The sequence below is a fragment of the Condylura cristata genome, unplaced genomic scaffold (assembly GCF_000260355.1).
Source record: "Condylura cristata isolate star-nosed mole 26May11 unplaced genomic scaffold, ConCri1.0 scaffold00008, whole genome shotgun sequence".
NCBI lineage: Eukaryota > Metazoa > Chordata > Mammalia > Eulipotyphla > Talpidae > Condylura > Condylura cristata.
The window spans coordinates 51,256,351-51,281,343 of record NW_004567109.1 but is presented as its reverse complement, the minus strand read 5'-3'; the positions used below and the strand labels follow the sequence as shown (position 1 = coordinate 51,281,343).

The 24,993-nt window shown below is 39.9% G+C and overlaps 1 protein-coding gene across 1 annotated transcript in view; it reads left to right on the top strand.

Annotated features, from left to right (window-relative positions):
• The first annotated feature begins 19,235 nt into the window (after window positions 1–19,235).
• Window positions 19,236–24,993, top strand: part of TTLL7 (tubulin tyrosine ligase-like family member 7) — a 108,954-nt gene continuing 103,196 nt past the window's right edge. The window contains exon 1 of the mRNA XM_004679152.2: window positions 19,236–19,347. The gene's annotated coding sequence lies outside the window, so the exon portion shown is untranslated. The remainder of the gene's footprint in view (window positions 19,348–24,993) is intronic.

Sequence of the window (24,993 nt, the reverse complement as noted above, 5' to 3'; positions counted from 1 at the left end):
GATTATCCTGGACTCTCCCCATGGGAGCAATGCAATTACAAGGGTCCTTAAAAGTGAAAGAGGCAAGCAGAACAGGATGTTAGAGTGTTGGGAAGTGACATAAAGAATCATTGCTATTGCTCACTATCACGATAGGAAAAAGGGGCCAGGAACCAAAGAATGTGGACAGCTTCTAGATGCTAAAAAGAGACAACAACTGCATCTTCCTAGAATCTCCAGGAAGGTCCCCGGCCCCTGCTGATACCTTGATTTTAGCCCAGTGAGACCCATATTGGACTTCTGTTGTTTAGTCACTGAGTTTGTAACAATTTGCTATAGCAACAACATAGAACAAACACACCCACCCTGCTTTAAAATAAACAGTGGCCCTCCCTGATGGTGCAAAGGGTTAAAGCACAGCACTGCAAGTGAGCTGCAACCCCCTCAGTACTGAGTTCGATCCCCAGCCCTGGAGGTGATCCACATGGTGCTGCAGACCTCTCCTGACCCACCTGCTGCTCCCCTCAGCAGTGTACCTGTCGATCTGCCTGTTCTGCTCCCCACTCTGTCTCTGGTGAAGGCTCTCACTGCCTTGCACTTCTGGTCTGCACCCCAGCCCTATAAGCATAAATAAATATATTTTTTTAATCTTTAAAAAAATAAAAGTAAGCAGAGAATTAGATTAAGTGATGTTATTTTTAAATTGTTTAAGACAAAGACAGGACTGAAAAAAGGGGATTTAGGTTCACAAGTCACTATTCATCATAGTTTAGGCAGGAGTATAAATTCATTATTTAGAAACACTGATTTCATGGCAACAGGGAAAAAAAGAATATTCACTTTCAAACATTTTAGTTTATGTTGCTTATTAACTATTATTAACTATTATTCCCCCCAGAAGTGATGAATATTGCTAAATAAAAGGTACTTTTTTTTTATATGACTAGTTATGCAAGGTTGAGAGTGACTAGAAAGTTGAATTGCTTAGTGTAATCAGGGGAAAATTCAAAATCCCAGAGTGATCTAGGATGGTGGAAGTGAGGAAGAGAGTTAGGAAGAGAACAAATAGTAAGATGTCAGGAAATTGAGGAAATTATGTGGAGTGGTACAACCAATGGCAACTAGAAGACCTAATCTCCTATGTAGCACTTATAACTCCCCAATCTTCACTGAAATCTCCACGGCAGCTGTATCCCTGTAGTTGCTCTGAAGTAAATGACAATATGATTTGAACCCTTTGTGCCTTTGATATCATGACAGAGAAGTGAGTAGTCATAAGATATTATTTAACAAAACCCAAATATTTCACAGGAGCAGGGAATCAGAACTAGAAGGCTCCTGAAAATATAACCCTCATCAGAAAATTGTATAAAATCATAAGGAGAGCTTTGGATTCTGAAACCTAGGTGAGAGGGATTTGAGTCCACTGTCTTTTTTTTTTTTTTTTTTAAGATTTATTTATTTATGCATACAGAACTGGGGTACAGGCCAGAGGGGCAGGGTCAGTGAGAGGCTTCAGCAGAGACAGAGTGGGGAGCAGAACAGGCAGGTCAATGAGGTACACTGCTGAGGGGAGCAGCAGGCAGGACAGGAGTGGCCTACCACGCCACGTGGATCACTCCCTGGGGCTGGGGGTCGAGCTCACACTGAAGCAACCACCGACAGCTTTGCAGTGCTGTGATCCAACCCACTGCCCCACCAGGGAGGGCCTCAACCCAAATTTTTAATAGTAAAATCAATGTTTCTAATCCTACCCATTTGCATTCATAAGATACGGGAATACTAGTTTCAGAAATGCAGATTCTGGACCCAATCCAAAACTATTAAACAAAATCTTTTGTGTGGGCTCTTAAGTAAGCTCCTTTTTAACAAAGCATGATCCTTTGTGTGTGTATGTGTAAACTACTAACTTACCCTGTTGTATTCAAAATCTTAACTGACCTAGATTAACAATTCTAACACAAAGTTGGTGAGGCAACACTTGAGAATCCTTATAACAGTATTACCACCACCTTCTCCCCCACCCAAATCCATAGAAATTTCCAAATTGTTATGCTTCTTTTTTTTATAGTCATTTAATTTTTGCATAGAAGGACTGGGATGTAGTCCAGAGGTTCAGGGAGTAAGAGGATTCACCAGAGACAAAACAGGCAGATTTACTGAAATACACTGCTGAGGGGAACATCAGGGGAGATAGGAGAGGTCTGCTGTGCCACATGTGGGCCAGCTCCCTGGCTGGAGATCAAACTCAGGCCATAGGGGTGATAGAATGATGGTGCTGAACTTAATCCCTATGCCATCAGGGAGTTTCTAAAGGAAACGTCAATGCGCTATTCAAGGTACATCCCCTTCACCAACATCCTTCAGGGATGCACCTGAGATGGTGCTGTAGGGCTAGGCATTACCAGGTGATGCCTGAACTTTATAGAAACACCTGTAAAGCAGGCCCAAGTTTTCTCTGCCTGCATCAACTGACACAGAGAACTGCCTGTGAGATTAAAAGTTCATACTGGGAGAGAAAAAGGAATCTAGAGGGAGTTAGGTTCATGGGCATTTGGACCACTTCTTCCTCTGACTTGTGCCTTTAGTGACTGCTCAGGCATATCCACCACTTCTATTGGATGATACAGTCCTGCTGTTAAGCCCAGCTTATGGTTGGTGGATTATTTACCACCTAGTACTGGAAGGACAGCTCAGGTCTCCTGGTGAGTTGATGGTCCATATTTAACAGTCTCTTTTAAGGCCTTAAAGCAGCCTGAAAGTTGTTTTCCAAAAGAAGAGTACAATTGTGACAGCTAACAATATTTGCTTCCAAATTTTCAGGGCCTGTGCTCTAACTCACATATGTTAACCTAAGTCTTCTCCATTAACTTCAAGTAAGTACCATCAGATCTGTTTGATCATGTGGCAGACTGGATATATTACAGATCCTTCTCTGATCTGGGCTCCTCTCAAATATAGCAGATTTTTTTTTGTTGTTACTTAGTAAATGGATCCTAGTAATACATTCAAATGTGGAATTACTGGATTTACAAATAATCCAAAGATCTCGGTAGCATTACAAAAAGATTCTTTTTTATTTCTATTGGAGTCCAGGCTGGGAAAAAAAAAAAAAAAAAGCCTGTTTCTAAAAGCATTGCTAGAATTGTAGAATCACATGAACTCATAAAATTTCTGCTTAATGTTGTCATCACCAATTTCACATCTTCATTGATCCCAGCAAGACATAAGGCTAAGCCTGCCTCTAAAATGATATAATAGATGACCATGAAAGAAACAATTTGACTATATTAAAATAGTATAGACTATATTAGATGTACGCATCAAGTCTTGGGAGCATAGTTTGATAGCTGATAATTCCACTTAGTGAAATAAATGACTTACGACGAGTAGGAAAAATCCTTTTATATGGCCTTTATTTTGAAAATGTTTCATTAAAAAAAAATCAACAACACTCTTTACTGCAGAAAAAGAGAAAAAAAATCTTCCAAACATTCACCAGAGGTATATTTGTAGGGTTCAAGGAGAAGGCATTTTTTTCTATTTTATCATTGCCTTGTGAAGAAATTTATAGAAATATCAATGTTCATATCTACCTAGAGTTGATAAGGACTTGGTGTTGAAATGTAAATTTTTGAGTAGTTGATTACAGAGATGGAGAATTTCCTTTATGTCCATGGCTGGCACCCCTTGATTGATGTCACATGTGGCCATGTTTCCTGCGCAGACTGTGCAGTTGGGGTAAGGAACTGGACCAGAATTGGACAGAATGTAAGATAATATCTAATGAAGAGTCTGCAATTACTTTGGAGGCTATGGAGAGCTGATGGAGATTTAAGCACAGAAGAGGAAGGAGGAAGGATTAAACATTCATTATTAAAACAAAGCATCTCAAGTGCTAAGATGGAGGATGGGGACTATGTACTTGGATATTTTAACAATATCCAAGGCAATAGGCAATACTAGGCAAACTTGGCTAGAATGAAAATAGGACAAGAGCAGTAATAATAGAAAAGTAAAAATAAATGAAACTACGACGGCGATAAAGAGGATGGGACTTGTTGATTAACTGGATGAGGGGAACTCATGATTGCCAAATTAGAACTTAGTGCAGCTGGGCAAGTATTGTCTAGAAATGCACACTTAGGTTAACTTCAGATTGTAAATTTAAATGAGTTTTGTATTTGGTAAGCCTCTGTTTTTCCATCTGTAAAATTAAGCCAATAAAAAAAAACTCTTCTTGGGCCCTCCTGGTAGCTCAGTGGGTTAAAGCGCAGCACTAAGAAGCTAAAGCCACTTCAGCCTGAGTTCGATCCCCGGCCAGGAGGTGATCCACATGGTGTGGCACCCGCTGCTCCCTTCAGCAGTGTACTTCGTCAGTCGGCCTGTTCTGCTCCCCACTCTGTCCCTGTCTCTCACCACCCCTGTACCTCTGGTCTGTACCCAAGTTCTGTATGTATAAATAAATCTTTAAAAAAATTCTCTTCTCATAAAAACTACTGTAAGAAATTAAAGTATCCCCAGTGCCAACTTTCAGAGACCTTTTAAGGCACTGCAGAGACTTGGAAACACCTTGAGGTAGAGCAGTCTGTCACTCAGACTGCCATTTTATCCATACTGCATTGACAAAATGAAGAGGCTTCTTGAATAGAGCATGCATGGCTCCAGTTTGGCTTCAAACTGGATATTCTTTAAAAAGGTTATACAAGAAAGCGAGGTTTTTTCCATTTGCTACTGTGATAATTCTGGTTTGCCTCACATGTTTATCTTGGATATCTCTGTCTCTTAATTCCTTACTAGAAGTTTCAGAACTTGCCCTTTCACCCATTCCAGTTTCAGTAGATCAAATACTCAGAATTAGTACTTGGAATTACTGAGGAGGAAAGGTACCAAATATGCAAATTAATTGGTTGTTTAGCAGAACATGAAATTGTATAGAAAGTAGACAGTAAAACTTAAAAGTTTTGAATTAGTTATGACTACAGTTTTAGTGGAGAATCACAGAGTACTCAAGAAACATCCTTAACAGCACCCTCGTAGTACTGAGTGCCCAATGAGTAAGTGGTAGTTGTTATTGTTCTTTGTTGTTGTTATTATGGATGAATGGCCAAATGATATCAAAACATGTAAGTTTTCTTTCTGTTTCTGATGTCTTTTTAGTTGTTTTTTTTTTTTTTAAGATTTATTTATGTATATAAGAACTGGGATATGGGCCAGACGTGCAGGGTTAGGAGGTTTAAAAAGATTCACCAGAGATGGAGTGGGGAGCAGAATAGGCCGATCTACTGGAATACACTGCTGAGGAGAGCAGCAAATGAAACAGGAGAAGTCTGTTGTGCCATGTGGGTTAGTTCTCTGGCTGAGGATAGAACTCATGTTGCAGTGGCTGGTGATAGCTTGATCATGCTAAAACTTAACCCCTATGGCACCAGGGAGGCCCTTTTTAAATTATTTTTAATAAAAATACTACCATCCTAGGTTCCCCTTGACCTTGCTTTCAGCCCCCCTCCACTATTTAATGGCAAACTTAGCAATGGCATATATACATATTTTCTAAATGATGCATAGCTAATACACACACACATATACACATATATGTTATGGTGCAATGCTACTTTAAATTTTTAATCATTTCTAAATTAATTAAAAAATATCAACAGGGGGTCTCTCTGGTGGCTCAGGGTAAAGTCTCAGCACTACCATGCTATATCACCAATAAGTTTGGGATGACTAAGAATGCAGTTCTGGGGCCTTTTATTTCCTATAAGTATCTATTCTCTCAGTACTCTCAGCTGACTCATGACTTAATTCTCATCTATGTATTTTGAATCTCTATTTTATTTTTCAAGCCCAGATAACTCTCCCAAATTCTAAGCTCACACATTCAGTTTTCTACTTGATTACTCCAGGAAAATGGCTAAGAAACATATGAAGCATCACATGTCTAAAATGGAACTCTTTATTGCTAACCTCCCACCCCTGCCCACAGCACCACCCACCTTGTACCCCAAAATGCTTCCACAGTTCAGTTCATGCGCCTCCATTCTGTATTTTCAGTGACAATGAATTGGCACTTTTGACTCTTTTTTAATTTTCCACATCCAGGCTATCAACAAATCCTTCTGCAAAGATACATGCACGCACACACACACCTTTTTATTCATTTTCAGGTTTAGAACTTTGTTCATCTGACATTGAAGCTGAAATAATGGAATTTAATTCTAAGTAATGGAAATTAATTCTGGCTAACTTAAGCAGAACAGGCATCTTATCATATTGATACTAGAGCATGAACAAAATCCACAGTGATGGTAAAGAGACAGGTTCAAATCGAAGAGAACAGGGTTATACTAAGAGCCAGGCCACAAGGAAAGGGAAGCTTTATTGGAAGGAAGAAAGATTCAAAGTGTTCAGAGAAATTTTGAATGGTCACTTAGAGTCCTTATAACTATCTCTTAATTTAAAGGAGATGCCATGGCTATACAAAGAGAACACTGGAGTGTCCCAAAAACAGGTGTATTATCAAGTGGTAATAGTGGATTCTGGGAAAGCAAAAACAGTAACAACAGCAGTTTCCCAGTATGCTTGTGGATGTTGCTGCTTTGTTTCAGTTCGTTACAACCAATATTTCACTCACTTGTTCATTCAATAACTATTTACTAGGTATTTGCTTTATGTAAAACAATGTCCTCATTGGATTAGGACAGATGATCATAAAATAAGGGGCATTTCATAATTTAAATTATTAATTTTTATGTTGTATTTGACTATTTTTTGCTTGTTTCTACACTCTTAAATATCTAGATAACATTGAGCATGTAAAGTCCTAGTCTATTTTGTTTGGCAGTGAGTTAGAAGAGTCCAGAACAATACCAAGAAACCTATTTTTGCTCACTGAAAATGCAAACTCATCATGCAGACTATTATAGGAGGATGCTGTAAGAGAGAATAATTTTTGGAAGATGAATGCTCTGTCTAGTAGCAAAAGTACTTTTTAAAAATGTTTATATAATTAGATGACTGTCAATGATTATTCTCTATATCCAGAGTTAAATAGTCTTATTAATTTTGGCAGAGACTTATGGAAAAAGGCAAGTTCCGAGGCAGTACAGTACAGAAGTAATTTTGATGTGATTTTTATTATGAGTCAGATTTTCATTCCCTGTACTTTTTTTTTCTTTTATCTTGAATTTATTTCTTTATTCATTGAGGTAACACTGATTTAGAATGCTGCATATTATTTATGGGAATAGATTCACATTTCATCAGATATTTGAATGTGCATTCCTTGTACTTCTAAGGAAATTACTTTTCTTAGAATCTGAGAGTAGGCCAAAGGTTGCAGTTTAATTTTAAAAAATTTGCTTGGCAACTGGAATGGGTTTTCCTAAGAAATTGACCTGGTGATAAATTATTCTCTGTCTATTTGGGTACATAGAGGGGATGGACATCACTAGCTTATCTTTCTTACTTAAGTAGTAGAATGGAACAGTAAGAATGGGAGCACAAGAATCAGAAAAAGCTAGACTTAAAAAAAAACTTGGATGTAACACACACTTTGTCAATTTCTAGCTTTATAACACCACAAAGCTATTTAAAACTTTTACAATTTAGGTTTCTTCATCTCTAGGATGGGAGGAATATACTATCTTCCCAGGGTTTAAATGAGGATTGAATGAAACAAATAAAGTCCTTAATATGTGTATCAAATTTATTAAAAGGTCAATAAAAATAACTGTCATTACTTTCTTATCATAAAACTTTACTAGACTTGTATCCTCTTTGGATGAACAGGGTTGAATTGTTTATCCTTTTTTTTCTAGAGATGAACTTCATACACTGAAATCCTGACATTAACACACTGATTTGTTATAATTATCAACCAGAAATGTTGTAGTCTCACTCTAAAAATAACAAAGACTTGCAAATTACAATAAGAAAGGTGTCTGTCATGGGGTGCAGCAAACAGAAAATGTAAATCTTATCCTTGGCTTGAAGAAGTAGAGCTATAATGCATAGGAAGAGTCATATTCCTTTTTTATTTATTTACGCTTTCAAAGAGATTTATTTTATTTATTTATTCATATAGACACTGGTATGTAGGAAATGAGAGATTCACCAGAGACAGAGTGGGAAGCAGAATAGGCAGGTCTACTGAAAAACACTGTTGAGAGGAGTTTGGGCAAGACAGGTGAGGTCTGCTGGGCCACGTGGGTCACCTCCCTGGCCAGGGGTAGAACTCAACTCCTTGCACCACTAGGGAAGTCCCTCAGAAGTGATTTTTTTAAAGAAGGAATATGGAGCCTCCCTGGTGGTTAAGTCTCAGAACAACTAAGCAATCCACAGCCACTGTAGCATGAGTTTGATCCCCTGGCCTAGGAGGTGACCTACATGACTCAGCAGGCCTCTCCTCTCTCCCATGCGGCTCTCTTCAGCAGTGTGTTTCAGTTGGTCTGCTTGTTCTGTTCCCCACTCTGTCTCTGGTGAATCCTCTCAACCCAACACCTGTGGCCTGCACCCCAGCTCTTGCATGCATAAATAAATAAATCTTTAAAAAATAAAATAAAACATCACTTTTGATAGGAAACTTACTTGACTGGAGATCAGTTTTTATTCTTGAGGGCAAATTTGTTGTCCCTCAAATCCAATCATCAACTCATGGCATCATAATCAGTGGGAAAAGTATCTGGGGAATTTTCTTTTTTAACTGCAGTATTGATTTGCATTGAACAATTCCTTTTTTAAATGAGAAAGGATCACTATGATATTATAGGCTTAATTTAGATGAACTAGACTTAAATCCTTGGACCAGAAACTCATCTTTGGAGGTTCTAGCAGGGAAGCAGTTATTCATACACCCTTGACCAAGAATGGTCCATTTCTTTTCAGGAAAGGCTATCCTCTTTCTTGGAGCACACAGCTTCTGGGGTGGTTTTGGGGGGACACACATGGAATGGTAAGAAAGGAGAAACCTGCCTAACCAGCCAGCTCAGCCTAGTCAACTCTGGAAGATCAATGGGGTGACAGAGTTGTAGTCATAGCATCTTAACCTCCAAGTCTTTGATTTCTTATGTGACACTGACAAATATTTGCATGACTCAGTTTCTTTGCTGCAAACTTTGATTATAAAATTGTTTCCTTGGTGGCATATACCACCAAGGTGTCTTAGTGGTGTCATTGCTAGGGTATGAATTCAATCCCACCCTCACCAGGGAGCTGACCCACATGGTCTAGCAGACATTTCCTGTCTTGCCCACTGCTCTCCTCAGCAGTGTATTTCAGTACATCTGCTTGTTCTGCTCCCCACTGTCTCTGGTGAATGCTCTCACACACACCACCCCTCCCCCCCCACATCTGGTCTACACCCTAGTTCTTCTATAAATAAATCTTTTTTTTTTAAAGGTTTATTTATGCTTACAGAACTGGGGTACAGGCCAGAGGTGTGGTGGGTGAGAGTTCACCAGAGAAAGAGTGGAGAGCAGAACAGGCAGACTGACAAAGTACACTGCTGAGGGGAGCAGCAGGCGGGTCAGGAGAGGTCTGCTGCGCCATGTGGGTCAGCTCCCTGGCTGGGGATCATACTCATGCTGCAGTGACTTCAGAGAGCTTCATAATGCGGTGCTTTAACCTGCTGTGCCACCAGGGAGAGCCCTAAATAAATCTTTTAAAAAAATGTATTCTCTTAATCTTAAGAGGGTTAAAATGGAGACATAGTAATGACAACAATTAGTATTCCCATTTTCTTTCTCTGTTTTTTCTAGTTCCCCCCCAACCCCACCCCTGTCTTCTCTGCGTCTCTTAACAAGCAATGTGTTCCATAAAATGTGTGTTCCAAAGTAATTTCAAAGAGAAAATGGGGCTGATGGAAGTTGCTTGGAAACTGAGGCCACCCATATTTCACAGAAAATTTACCATTTCTCTCCCTTCTGTTTGAGTTTCTAAGAAATTAAATTGTTGCTGCCTCTGGTGTGCTTCCTCCCCAGTTTTCTGGTACTGCTTATGTCCATGATAAATGCCTGTCTTTCAAAAGAGACCATCTAAAATTAGGAAAACAAGCAGCAGTAGCTCCCAAATTAAACAAAAATCCTCCCACCCATGTTTGTCACAGAGGTCCCAAATAATATTGTTATGCGCTTTCAATGTCTTACTGGGTTTCCAGTAAAACAGGCTTTTGTTTTTCCTGAGACCTCTCTTCCAGCAGACTTGAACCTGAGCTGGGCTGGAGGACAGTGAGCCAAAGAAATCAAGGTTTTTTTCAAATTTTAGGGAAATACACTGAAACAAGTTTGTGTGTCTGACTTTTTCTGCCTAAGAGTGAATCCTTCCCTTCCCAGATAACTCTTTAGACAGCGCAGAGGTAAAGCTGGCAGTTATTAATGTCTTCCAGACAAGCCCTCAGTGAGCTTCAAAGAACAGAATACCTGAGCTCAACAGGAATCCTAACTTCATTATGCTTTGTGTATCCTTTTACAATATAAAATTAGGTGTTAGAACATGTCAGAATAACTAACACAGTCTGGCTCGACACAGGTGGAGCCTGGAAATGGGTGGATGACTCAGATTAGATGCTCTGTTCTGTCTCATCACCTCAGCACCTAAGAGGAAATTACTCTGATGCTTTTCCTCTGCGGTGTGGGCAAAACATCATAAGAAAGCTATTGAGGAGGACAAAAATCAGTAGTCCTTAGAGAATTCTGGGAGATGAGAGATCTGTGGCTCTCCAGATGAAAGACAATGTTGGCTCAGATCTTCTTAATCTCACGAGGCAAAGAATGAGCAGAATGACTGAATCTTTCCATTTGTCAGGACGACGTGTGAGCGTACCTGGAGGCTGTAGGGTAGGGGATTGCCTTTAAGAGCAGCAGCAAAACCTGGCAGCCTTTCTGCTTTAAACAAGCATAAACAACTTCTAAACTACTGGTCCTGGTAAGTTAGTCAGAGCTTCATTTTTCACTGTGAGATTTCTGTCATTTAGCGTCTGAGCTCCAATGAGTTAATATTGAAAAATAACCCATCCAACAGCTGAGAGAAGAGCAGTCATCAGAAAAAACTACTAATAAAATACTGCTGGAGGAGATGTGACATCCTAAGTTAAAAATTCAAGAGAGGACCCTCCCAGGTGGCATGGCAGTTTAAAGCACAGTACTAAGAAGTTAAAGCCATTTCAGCATGAGTTCAATCTTTGCCCCAGAGGTGATCCACTTAAAAAAATTTTTAAAAAAATCTTAAAAAAAAATTAAAAAAAAATTCAAGCAGACATAAAAAAATTCTTCTGGGGCCTCCTGGTGACCCTAGGGTTAAAGACAAAGCCACTGCAACTAGAGTTCCTCTAGGCCAGGGAGTTAACCCAACATGGTGCAGCAGACCTCTCCTGTCCTGCCCACTGCTCCCCTCAGCAGTGTATATCAGTAGATCTGCCTGTCCTGTTCCCTACTCTGATGAATCTTCTCACCCACCCCCCAACACCTCTACGTTTCTTCTATGTGAAATAAATTATTAGAAACATAATTAAAAATATAAGTGTACTGGATTGCTCTGTATAAATTTCCCAAAATTTTAATTAAATAGATTAAGAAAAAGCCACAGAAAAGATATTTGGGAAATGAATCATACAATTAATAAATGTGATTTAACACATTGCATGTTAATATAGAACATTTTATTCCTTGAGTAGGATATACATAAATATTTATGAAGAATTTTTGCAAAATATGAATCATGTACTTAGCCAAAAAGGAAATCTGAACAAAGTGAAAGAAGAAAACTATTAGTTCACATTCTTTCATCACAGCCCAATACAATTAATTGGAAATTATGAAAGAGATAGAAGATGCCTTATGTGAAAGAAGAAATTTAAAAAATACCTTAGTCTTTTAAGGCTGATGTACAATATACCACAGTCTAAGTAATTTATAAATCTATTTCTCATAGGTCTAGAATCTAAATGCTCCAGAGTATGGCACCATGTGTTTTTTTTTTTTTTTAAACCAGGGACTTTCTCCAAGCTCATGCAGGCACTTTCTTGCTGTGTCTCCACATGTGAAAGAGGCTACAAATCTCTCCGGAGCCTCTTTTATAACATCATAAACTCTATAAGGTCCACCCTGATGACTTAAACAACTTGCAAATGCCTCGTTCCTAATGCTATTATTTTTAAGGACTGGGATTTAAACATAAAAATTCTGAGCACACATTGAGACCATAACAAGGAAAATTATGGGAGTACCCAGAAGCCCCATGAAATAGATAAACACCATGTAAGTCTGATAAAGAGTGTGAGGTCAAAATTCAGCAACAATAACAAGATGAAAGTGGGGAAGAGAAGGGAAGGATTCTAAATCAAAACTAAACGTTACTCTGTGGCAGTATATTAAAACAATAAACCCCAGAAGAAATGAATACTTTCCTAAGAAAATATACATTTTCACAAATGACAAGGAACAAAGGAAACTTGAATAGACCCATTATTAGAGAAGCTATTGGAAAAGTGATTGATTTCCTATTGAAAAAGGCAGCAGGCAGATGGATTCACAGCTGAATTTTCAATTAATCATTAAAGAGTAGACAATTCCAGTATTATTTAAACTATAATTAGTCTTAGAAAGAGATGGAGAGTTCTCCAGTTAATTTTATGAAGCCTGAGTAACCTGAACAGCAAAGCCTAAGAAAGAATGCAAGAATTCAAAGTTCAGACCTATTGCATGTATGACTAAAGATGCTAAATATTTAAATCATACATTAGAGAATACAATATAAGAATGGATCAAAAGAAGAAGAAACCATAAAAAACAGTCTTTATTAAAGGGATGGGAGGGTGGTGTGGTTCAATACCAGGAAGCCTATATGCATACTGATTACATTAAAAATTGAAGAGGAAATAAACCAGACCATTACCATACTGTCACAAAAGATGTGAGGTAAAGATCAAGCAAACAATTGCAAGAGAAATAGAAGGAATAGGAAGAAAGTATTTCTCTAGTAAAGGAAAGCTCATAGCAGACATTATCTTAAGTGACAAAAATTAAGTCTTTCATTTAAAATCAGGAGTCAGATAGGATACTCCATAATCACTTTTACTGATGACTCTAGCAAGCGTAAATGAAATAACTGGCATAAATAATGGGACAAGAGGTGGCTTCTTAATGGTCATAATATGCCTATTTTCTTAGAACACCTAAAAGACTCTTTTGAAAAAATAATAGGAGAATTTGGTATGTTGGATGAATGCATAATAAATTATAGCAATCACCAATCTCTATCCAGGCAAAGGCGTCTGAAAAAAGGAAATTATAAGAACATATAATTCAAAAGACAAATACCAGAAGATAACTTGTAATGGTTTGGTTTGAGTAAGAAAGGTATAAGATACATATGAACAAGTTATATATATATTATTGGGGGATGATAGACAAAATATAAGCAAATGGAAAAGTCTGTTACTCTTGGATGGTATGACTTACTTTTACAAATATTTCAATTCCTCCAAGATTAACATAAATTTAAGGCTCCCCTTTCTAATTAGACTCTCCTTTCCTCTTGCATAAAATGCCATGTAGACATTAAAAACAGTCTTAAGTTCCAAGTACCTACATATAATAATGATTGTTGCTGAACATATTCTTTGAGATTTTTTTAAAGATTTATTTTATTTATTAATTTATTCATGCAACATATTTATTTTATTTATTTATTTATTCATGCAAGAACTAGGGTATAGGCCACTGGTGAGTGGGTGGGGGAGTGGGAGGATTCACCAGAGACAGAGTGGGGAGCAGAATAGACAAATCTACTGAAATGCCCTGCTGAGTGGAGCAGCAGGTGGGTCAGGAGAGGTCTGTTGTGCCATGTGGGTCACCCCCGTGGCTGAGGAAAAAACTTGTGCTGCAGTGACTGACATAGTGCTGAGACTTAATCACTTGTACCACCAGGGAAGCCCCTAACTTGAGGTTTTTGAAGAATTTTCTGAATGAACAAACAGTATTGAAAAAAAGTTTTAAAATTTCATATAGTTCTGAAAGGTAAATGTGAAATTACATATAGTAGATTTTAATTATCAGTCTCTTTCCTTCTTGATAAATGTAAAGACTATGGAATTAAGTCTATGAAACCAGAAACTAGATGATTTTGTGGCCCTATGTCCTTCTAGTCGAATTTGGTTGTGCATTAGAATCATCTACAGTGCTTCATAAGAACATAGATTCCTGCACTTAGAATCTTTAACAAGAATTTAGAACTCACCGGCCAAGTCTATGCTATGATAATGATGCCTTATTTCAGGGTAAGCCCAGAGTACAAATGGGTACCTGATGTTTTCAGTTTGAAGAGATTCATTTATTTATTTTTTAGAAAGATTTCCTTATTTATGCGTGTAAGAAATGGGGTGTAGACCAGACTGTGGGGGTTTGTGAGGATTCACCAGACAGAGTGGTGAGAACAGGTAGATCTACTAAAATGCACTACTAAGGGGAGCAGCAGGTGAGACAGGAGAGGTCTGCTGTGCCAAGTGGGTCAGCTCCTTGGCCCTGGATTGAACTTACTTTGCAGTGGCTGGGAATAGCTTGACAGCTCACACTTTAACCCCTGTGCCACCAAGTTTGCCCTGAAGAGATTCATTAAATCTTTGTGGTATATGATTCATTTTCTTTTAGGAATGAGTTGAAAATATATTATAAAAATAAAATATAATTAGATGCTATTTATTACAGAGAAACATATATACTTGCTTTCTATGTTGCAAGAGACACTACAAAATTTGCTGAGACTAATATATTGGTTAAGTTTAGAAACGATGCTTTGTCTCTCTCCAGGTGCACTACTTTGACAAATTAACCATTGCAATGTTCAGTTTCTTCATCTATAAAAAGAAGATGTTGGCCCTCCCTGGTGGCGCAGCGGGTTAAAGCACTGCACTAAGAAGCTTAAGCCACTTCTGCATGAGTTCGATCCCTGCCTGCCCTGGAGGAGATCCACAGGGCAAGGCAGACCTCTCCTGCCGGCCCGCTGCTCCCCTCAGCAGTGTACTTCGTCGATCTGCCTGTTCTGCTCCCCACGCTGTTTCTGGTGAATCCTCTCACCCTCCACATCTCTGGCCTGTACCCCAGTTCTGTATGAATAAGTAAATAAATCTTTAAAAAAAAAAAAAAGAAGATGATAATAATAATGCCTTAGAACTTATCTCAAATATATTAAGTGTTAGCTAAAAGCAAACAAATGGAAATAACACTATTTAAATATGTCCTCAACAGAAAAGGACAGAAGAAACATGGGACATTAAAATCATACACAAGCAGCATGGCAGACCTCTCCTGACTTGCCAACTTATCCCCTCAGCAGTGGATTTCAGTATGGCTGTCTGTTCTGCTCCCCACTCTGTCTCTGGTAAATCCTCTCCCCACCCCTGCACCTCTGTTCTGTACCTTAGCCCTGTATGCATAAATAAATAAATCTTTTTTTATAAATCATACACAACCTTTGTCTGTGACCAACAGGTAATAAGTACTTAATACTCCCAATCAAGGTACAACGTAGTGTGGCTTGCATTATATTTTGAAAGTCTCCAGGTAGGCCCTCCCTGGTGGTGCAGTGGGTTAAAGCACAGCACTAAGAAGCTAAAGCCACTTCAGCATGAGTTTGATCCCCGCCCAGGAGGTGACCCACATGGCGTGGCAGACCTCTCCTGACCTACCTGCTGCTCCCCTCAGCAGTGTACTTCCTCAGTTGGCCTGTTTTGCTCCCCACCCTGTCTCTGGTGGATCCTCTCACCACCCCTGCACCTCTGGCCTGTATCCCAGCTCTGTACGCATAAATAAATAAATCATCTAAAAAAAAATGTCTACAGGTAACGTTGGTTTGTGAATATAAATAAATTCAACCTAATAGCATTGCTTAAAATGATGAAATCTTCATCTTAAGTTTAACAAGCATCTTCCTGACCAAGCTTCCTCATTTACTGCAGGAAAGCCTCTACTGCTTCTAAATCCAGGGACTTAGAAACAATCTCACTGATTCTTACTATTCTGGGCTCCTAGACAAACTATCTGATACTGTTTTGGCCACTAATGCCACGAGTCTTTATGAGCCATTCCTGATTAATGGCAACATTGCATAGAGGCCTATGGTAGACCCCCTCCCACCCCCACAAAGTTCTGTGCTGTACATTTTTCACCAAGGCCCAAAGTAGTCCTTTTTTTTCTTTTTTAAACAGGAAGGTTTTTTTTTTAAAAAAGATTTATTTATTTATGCATACAAGAACTGGGGTACAGGCCAGAGGTGTGGGGGGTGAAAGCATTCACCCGAGACAGAGTGGGACACAGGACAGGCAGATTGACGGAAATACTCTGTTGAGGGGAGCAGCGCGTGGGACAGGAGAGTTCTGCCATACTATGTGGGTCACCAGGCTGGCCCAGGCTTGAACTCATGCTGCAGTGGTTGCAGATAGCCTCACAATGCTGTGCTTTAATTTGTTGCACCACCAGGGAGGGCCCAAAAGTGGTACATCTTAGACCTGAAATCTCACAGTCATTTGTGAAAAGGATGCTTGTTTCTAACCCTAACTTTTTCCCAAGGGGATCAAGACAAATAGAAGATTCTATGGGTGAGCAAGGAACATAGGAACCACATTGTCTATTCTGATAGTCTCTCAAAGCTTAATTCAGAAACAAATACTCAAAGAATGCTAATGTAGACAAACACATAGTTGGAAAGATGAACAGTCTATCAGGCTTATAATCACAATTGCGCTCTAATCACAATTTGGTCCAGGTGAATCACCCAAGATCTTATCCTCTATTCCTAGGTTTTTGTCATCCAGAATCTGACAGAGAACTCATTCAAAGGCATCTGGTGTACTACCTGCTCCTGTGAAAGTGCAACACTGTATATAGAAAGAAGATTCACTCATTTCTGAGGCTGAAGCCACTTGGGCCCGCTTCATATCTGCCTGATTTCACTGGGATCTAGTGTCCCAGTTCCTTGGCAACATGGATTTCTGGGGATTTCTGTTGTGCTGATGTGCGACCATTTATAACAATTAACACATTAACAATGGCATGATATAGGGAAACAGCTTAATTTTATTCCTGATTTCTTAAAACTTTCCTTAAAATGTGAGTTGTTATTGTTCTTGCTAATTTTATTTTCTTGAAATTGCATAATATATGAGGACCCAGGACATTAGGTTTTTCTCTCTTTATATCTATAGAGAGAGTAGAGAGAGAGATCTCTCTCTATATATATTTTTCTCTCTACATAAGGGCCCTCTCTGGTGGCGAGAGGGGTTGGAGTGCAGCATTGCAAGGCTGGCTATAGCTGCTTCCAGTTCGATTCCCTTCCAGGTAGGTGACCCACATGGCCAACAGACTTCTGTCTTGTGGGCTGCTCCCCTCAGCAGTGTACTTTGTCAATCTGCCTGTTCTGCTCCCTACTCTGTCTCTGGTGAACCCTCTCACCACCCCCTGCACCTCTGGCTTGTACCACAGTTCTGGATGCATTAATAAGTAAATCTTAAAAAAACAAAAAAACCCTCATGCTTCTTCCTGGGAATATATTGTCAAGTGTAAAATAGAATAAATGATGCTAAAAAATGATTAACAAAAAGATATTGGAGAATTCCTCTTTACTCTCACATGACTCCAAAAGTGTATATTTGACATTGTTTTTCTAGGTTATTTTAATCACCATTCTTAACTACAGGGTCTTCCACCTTAGATTTCTATGAGTCCCTTTTTCTACCCTGAAACTTGTTTTTTCAAGAAGACAGGATAAACAAACCCAAATTTAAGTGCCAGTCATGAATACACAATCTAGCTTTCATTAAGATATTCTAGTGCAAAGACACAAGTCAACAATTTCCAATTGTAAAGCTAGCTCTGCCAGTCTTAACCTGTAAGAAGCAAATCAGAACAAACTCCCAAGCCAATTTCTCTGTTTAACAGAAGGTTCAACAATACCATTTCACAGGATCTTTAAAAAAATAAGTGAAGTTATGAAACTGGAAATACAATTGAGCACAGTAGGTGCTCAATTTATGTCAGTTTACTCAAAAAGAGGACAAAAACCTAGAAAAATTACTTTTAACTCTTAAGGAATTTTATATTGTCTGGGAGGCCTTTTAATAGGTGTTGGCTTTCTTACATTATATTTTAAAGGCAGCTAAACATTTTCTTTTCTTAACAAAAAAGGGACACTTGTATCAATGTTCATCAAGGCTTTAAAATGAACCTGGGTAAGTCTGGCTGTGACAGAGTAGGGAGCACAAAAATATTTTCCTAAGTTTAAGGTATATTACTTGTGACTTTTCTTTCCAGCTTTATGAAGTTCATTTCATCTGAGGACATGATTCCCTTTCTACCCCCAAGACATTCATCTCTACCCGGAGAGACTGAAATATGCCTGAATTTATCTAATCATCATTTATAGATTTAAGCTTAAAACATTTATTAAGTCGACGTTTTCCAATCGCCGTGGTTCAACTTGGGCGCAGCAGCTAACTCTGGGATTTAAAACTGTCCCTCCCAGTCTCTAGAAAGCACCTACAGGATGGGGTGTCTGCACCACTTGATCCAATCGCCTAACTTTCTAGCGGGCCTTGGATACCCTTTTATTCTCTGCTCCATAAAGGTACTTGGATTAAAGATCTGAGCAGCAGTTCAAGGACTCAAGATGCCCTCCTCCGTTTTGTGGCCAGACGTCTGCGTACGAGCTGCCGCGGGAACTGGCACCATATCATAGGGCGCGATGGTGGAGACGGCGGTGGCTTGAAACAGGGCTCGGGCCAGCGCCCTTTCGCATCTCCAGACGAGGGACACCGCCCAGGCGCTCCGGTTGCTAAGTCCTCTGTTTGCAGCGTTCTTAAGGCGCCCCGAGCAGGACCAAGGCAAACCGGGAGGGGGGTGCCCGGCAAAGCCAAAGCACTGTCTTCAGCAAACAACTGGGACAAGCAGCTGTTCCAGAGTGCTCGCTCCCTCCCTCAAGCCCTCCGGGTGCGAGGTGGGGGCGCGGGAGCGCGGAGGATCCCCCCGTCCTTGGTTCCTCCCAACCGTCGCCCGCCCGACGCGCCCTCGGCGTCCGCTCTACTCCGCGCGTTGCGCACCCCCGGTCTCAGCCCGCGAATGGTCTGTCCCGTCGGTAGCCACCACCACCCCCTTCGGCAGCGACAGCTGCTCCAGCTGCTCCGGGTCCAGCGCCGGAGCCCGTGGGGTGGCTGCCACGCGCGGTGGGTGGGTGGGTGGGTGGAGGGGAGCATCGAACCACCAGCGGCGGCTGCCGGGCCCCGGGGCCGCTGCCCGCGGGAAGCCAGACAACACGCGGGCTGCGGAGGGACCTCCTGCAGCTGGAGGCGAGGAACCGGGCTGGGCTGTCCGCACCGGGGTGAGTACCTGCTGCCCCATCCTCTTCAATCCCCTTTCACTGTCCCCTGGACCTCGAGGTCTCGGCCTCCATCCCGGAGCGTCACTGCTTTGGGGACACTGTCCCCCGCGGGAGCGGCAGAACGGGGAACTGCTGCTGTTAGTGCAAATGATTCAGCACCATTCGTGTCCCGAGAGGTTTGGAGCGAATGGGGGAGGGTGGGGGCGCGAGGTCAGTTACTGCGCTCTCACCTCAGTTTCCAGCCTTGTGAAGACCGACGTCGGCGGACAAGATTGGGTGGTGTGAACAACTGGGAGGCTTCCTCCCGGTTGGTTTGTTCTTTAATTCCGTCGTATTCTCACATTGTGGTACAAACCTCATGAGGGTGCCGTGCAATCTTAAAAGTGTGAGATTTGTGTCTTTTTTTGAACATGTGAAGGAAACGTTAGGGCCCTTGTCAGTACTTCACACTTTCTCTACTTTTGGGCTATGAAAGCCTAATTCCACTGTTTTACATCTCACAGTATGCCTCCCTTAATGTTGGAGCAAGATGCTTGCTGTATCTAAGTTGTCATGGATTGAGGATGGGTTTGATTGGTCCTGGTACAGGAGGAAACGATTTAAGGAGGGTAGGAAATGAGTAATGCTTTCAAAGCTAGACACTTACATGTATTATTTCATGAAATCAGCACAATTCACAAATGCAGAGCAGGGAAGTTAATTTTACCCACTCAAGGTCATAGAACAGGAACTTGAATGCAAGTCCCTGACTCCAAAGTTCACGAGCCTTCCAGTGTATCAAGGATTAGTATGGCCGGGTATACATAAATGCTTTTGCCTAGGAAATACAGATGTATTTTCATGGGACCATGTAATCTCAAACAACAGCAACAAAGCCTGTAAATTTCCTCTATGTGGAATTACTGTCCTTTAGTATAGAAGTAAGAATATTCTTTAAATCATGTGGACAAAACTATTTGATTAATAGACCAAAACAACAACAACGACCCCAAAACTGCTTAACTGGACAACGCTGTCTAAGGGAGTTATGTGGTAACAGGGGATATTGAGTGCATTTTGTCAGTGATCTATGGTGGATGTGCAAGTGTCAGAGAAATCAATTAGGAAAGTAAAAAAAATCTGGAAATCTTTTCCTTTTTAAAAAACCCTAGGAAAACATTTGCAGTTACAAGTTGTCTAATTCACTTGTGTCTGTCTGTCTAAACTGCACCCTACAGTAGGGTCATATAAATCCAGACTGATAATTTGTTATTTGGTCCATTACAATGTGATTTTGTATGGCAGGTGTTCACTCACTTTACAGACTAAACTGAAATAAAGAGCAGGTTCAAGATCATCCAGCTAGTAGTAGCTGGTGAATGTACTATTAGGTGCCATGTTTCCCATGTAAAAAGTTATGCATGTTGTAACAAAATGTATTTCTGAATAGTGGGAAAGGAAATCATTCATGTTTGCCTGACCTTTAGACTCAACAATTACTGATATATTGACCTTGTATAATCCTTTTGCAAAACAAAAACAAACAAACAAAAAAAAACAAAACAAAACGGATGCTGGGTTGTTTTTTGGTTCATTGCTTTGTCATTTGACTTGTTTTCATTTATGATTTATGTGTTTTTTCTGAAGATTTACAAGTTGTGTTGATGTCTCAGGAGGCAAGTTGCTACAGCACACAATGCTCATTATCTCTAAGCACTGGTTTAGTATTTGATGGCAGACAGGAAAATAGTCATCTTAGCCATCATTTCTAAAGTATTGAACTATTTACTTTGGAGAGTTTTTTTTTTTTTAAGATTTATTTATTTATTTGTACAGAGCTGGGGTACAGGCCAGAGATGCGGAGGGTGAGAGGACTCACCAGACAGAGTGGGGAGCAGAACAGGCAGATCTACGAAGTACACTGCTGAGGGGAGCAGCGGGCAGGCCAGGAAGGGTCTGCCTTGCCATGTGGAGCTCCTCCCGGGCAGGCGGGGATTGAACTCATGCGGAAGTGGCTTAAGCTTCTTAGTGCTGTGCTTTAACCAGCTGCGCCACCAGGGAGGGCCACTTTGGAGAGTTTTTTTAAGTTAATGAGGATATGGATAAACTAATGCCCACTGCCCAAATAAGGCCATTGAGGGAGGGTCATATTTACATTTGTAGTTCATACTACGCTGTAAAAGGAGTAGGGGCCTGTGATGAGTCTTAAGCTTGGTTCTCAGGTCATTTCTTTTTGTTATTTATATTCCTGTTGATTATATCCTGAACCTCAGTGAGGCATTTGACAGCCTGATCTATTTAATTCCAACATGAACAGAAGAATTGGTATGAAATAAGCAAAACACAATACCATTGCTATTAAAACAAAGAAAAGTGCATATCTTAATGATGGGTGCCAGCCAGGAGCATTTTACACAGAGGCATGTAGATGACATCACTGAGAGTATGAGGGTAATATGATCTGGCGTTAGAACTACACTTTCTTTCTCTTTCTCTGTGTGTGTGTATATATTTGTCAGATGACTACCGTTTGTACACTAGGTTCTTGACTTTATGGAACTTATAGTCTAACTGGGGGAAGATATTTATAAATCATGAGTAATTAGCAAAATAATTAGATTTGATTTAGTAATAGTGGGTGGTGCAGACTTAAGTGCTGTATCAACTCCTAGAGTCTGTGATCATCAGAGGATTAGGAAAGCCTACTTGGATGGCAGGGAGTAAACTGACTTTCTGAGAGAGGGGAAGGAGTTTCACCATCAAAGAAAGCCAGACAGAAAGGTCCAGTTAAGAAGTGTTTTGTATTGTTTGGATATACTGTGAACAAATCATGAAGAACCTTGAATAGTAGGCCATGAAATCTGTACTTTTTCTGGTAATTATAGGGAACTAGTTTAGGTTTCTAAGCAGGTCAAATTTCTCCTTTGGTGGTTTTGCTCCTGATTTCCATATTCCTTACGGTAGGTTCTCTTCCTAAAAAAAAAAAAAAAGGTTTATTTTCTGGGTACTGCTAAAGGGATTAATTGTCAGCTAAACCTAGAAAAGTTTTCCTATGCAAATAGAATTTGCAGAAAGTTTGCTCTTTAAAAAGCTCTCCCTTATAGAATTATGAATAATTTAGACTATAAAAAAGGAAAAATATGACCAGATTCTTATAAAAAAAAAAAAAGCCCAGTGTTAATATTTTGGTGTTATTTCCTTCAACTCTTTTTTCAGTAAATAGTTTTAATCGTGCCATGATGTTATTTTTACTTTAAAATATGTAACATTGATTTTTGCTTAATTGCAGCTGCACAAAAGATGCACATTTAAAAAGTTCATATATATATATATAAAATAAAATGTTTATATAATTTTCCATTAGGTTGATGTACAATAATTTCCCAATAATAATTTCCCAATCTTTCCTTAATGTCACTATATTATCAATGATACAAAAGAACTCTATGATTATAGAACTGTGGTTAATATCTTTGTTCATAAATGCTTATCTATATTTTAAAAATTAAGCATAGAATATTTATGTTAATTATTAAACACTAAATCCTATTGAATCCTCCTCAGATTACATTATTTCAGGTAACCTCTTTATTTTGATTAGAAAGATTAGTTAATTCATGGAGACTGGGAGTTTCCTAAAGGAAATCACTTGGGGTCATTGAGGAAAGGAGATGTAAATAAACTTGGAGACTATGTTTGATGAGAGTGACCAAGAGCTGTTAGTTTAGGAAGGGGTGAACTCTAGTCCTAGTTTGTAGTTGTGGGGTTCAGTTCCCCCTCCCACCAGCATCTACCCATATTGCCACAAAGTATCTTACCTCATTCAAACTAGCTCCTTCCCTCCTCCTGTGTCAGATTCCCAGGTCTCTGGCTTTATGATCCCGCAGGGAAACATGTTCACTCATTTTGCACTCTAATTTGGAGAATCCTTGAAGGTGAGAGCAGAAATTATAGACCTTCTCCCATTTATCAGTGAAAACCTTAGATACCAGATATAAGGATGTGGGATAGACACTGAAGACCCATAATTCCTTTCCTGTGTATATTGACCAAGACAGCTTGTGAGAACAGTGGTCAAGGGGAGACATAACATTCCCAACGTCACATCCTCACATTCAGATGCTTTCCTTCCTTCATTCCTAATACCCCTCTATTAGAGGAAATTTCTCTCATGGAGGAGAGAGAATGTACCCCAATTTCCCCATCAATTTTAGGGACACATGAACTACCTCCTTGTGATGAGGGCGGAGGCCCAATCTTGGACAGGTACATTGACCAGGTCCCTCACTTGACCCCACTGCTTCTCAACTGAGTCTCCTCTAAGTCCATTCCCATCCTTTTTGGAATAAAAATCCAGGAAAGCATTGAGACAAGGAGGCATTAAGTTTCTCTGAGGTCTAGTGGAAGAATAATCCGGAGCTGGAAACTCTTAGAGGACATGAGCAGGATCTGAGAGGTAGGTTATTAAAATACACAGTCTTAGGGGCACAGCGGGTTAAAGCACTGCACTAAGAAGCTAAAACCACTTCAGCCTGAGTTCGATCCGCGCCCCGGAGGTGACCATCTGGCACAGCAGACCTCTCCTGACCTGCCCACTGCTCCCCTCAGCAGTGTACCTCATCCATCTGTCTGTCCAGCTCCCCACTCTGTCACTGGTGAATCTTCTCACTGCCCCTGTACCTCTGGCTTGTACCCCAGTTCTGTATGCATAAATAAATAAATCTTAAAAAAAACAACAACACAGTTTTAGGCTTGAGAGGCCTGAGAGGAAGCAATAAAAGCTGACACACTACAGACCAGAAAAACCAGACCTTTCCTTCTTTGAGGACTCGCAGGTGATTTCTGATGGGTGCTTAGCACTAAGGTCGGCTGATAGTTTAAGCAAAATTTTCCCTTTGCTCAGCTGGCACCTGTTATAAGTTTAAGCTTTTAGAAGGTGCTAAATATATTTCCTTTCTTTCCAAGCATTAGTTTCAAATTTGAGCTGGACTTAGCCAACAATTTTCTAGGGTTAAGGTAAAATTAAAACGGTAAACTTAAGTAGGTTTGTTTATTTCTTCTTCACTATTCCTTATTTCTGTTAGCTCCCATTTGACATTTATCTGCTGACATACTTCTGCCCAGAGTACACATGGTAGTTGGCAGAACCAAAGTACTGGTATATTTAGACTGGGGATTTGAATGATAAGTATATTTTTCTGTCATTTCTTTCACTTTTTATTTGCATCCATCTGGTTGGCTTATAACTGTTTTTTTAAAGATCTTTGGTATTTTGTTTTTTTTTTTCCTTAAATTTAGAGTTAAGTGGTCCACTGGTCACTGAATCCCCTCTGGGGCTGACTCAAAGGTCTCTGACAATCCATTTGAAATTGATACTATTTGTGCACTGGGTGTGCTGAACCATCCATGTTGTTTGATTTTTCTAAATTATTGTGCGTGGCACTGGAGCTTTCAAACATCTGTGTTATTTTTGTCCTTCTGCTTGACCACGTGAAATGGAATATTATGTTTGACGCATGATTATTTTGAACATTTTTGCTTATTTTGCTGACTACTTTGCTTTTTGAACTGGTGCCACAGCTAATTAAAAGTGTGGAAGTAGTTTGTTTTTTACAAAATTGTCCCTCCTCGTCTACGGCCATACCACCCTGAACGCGCCCGATCACG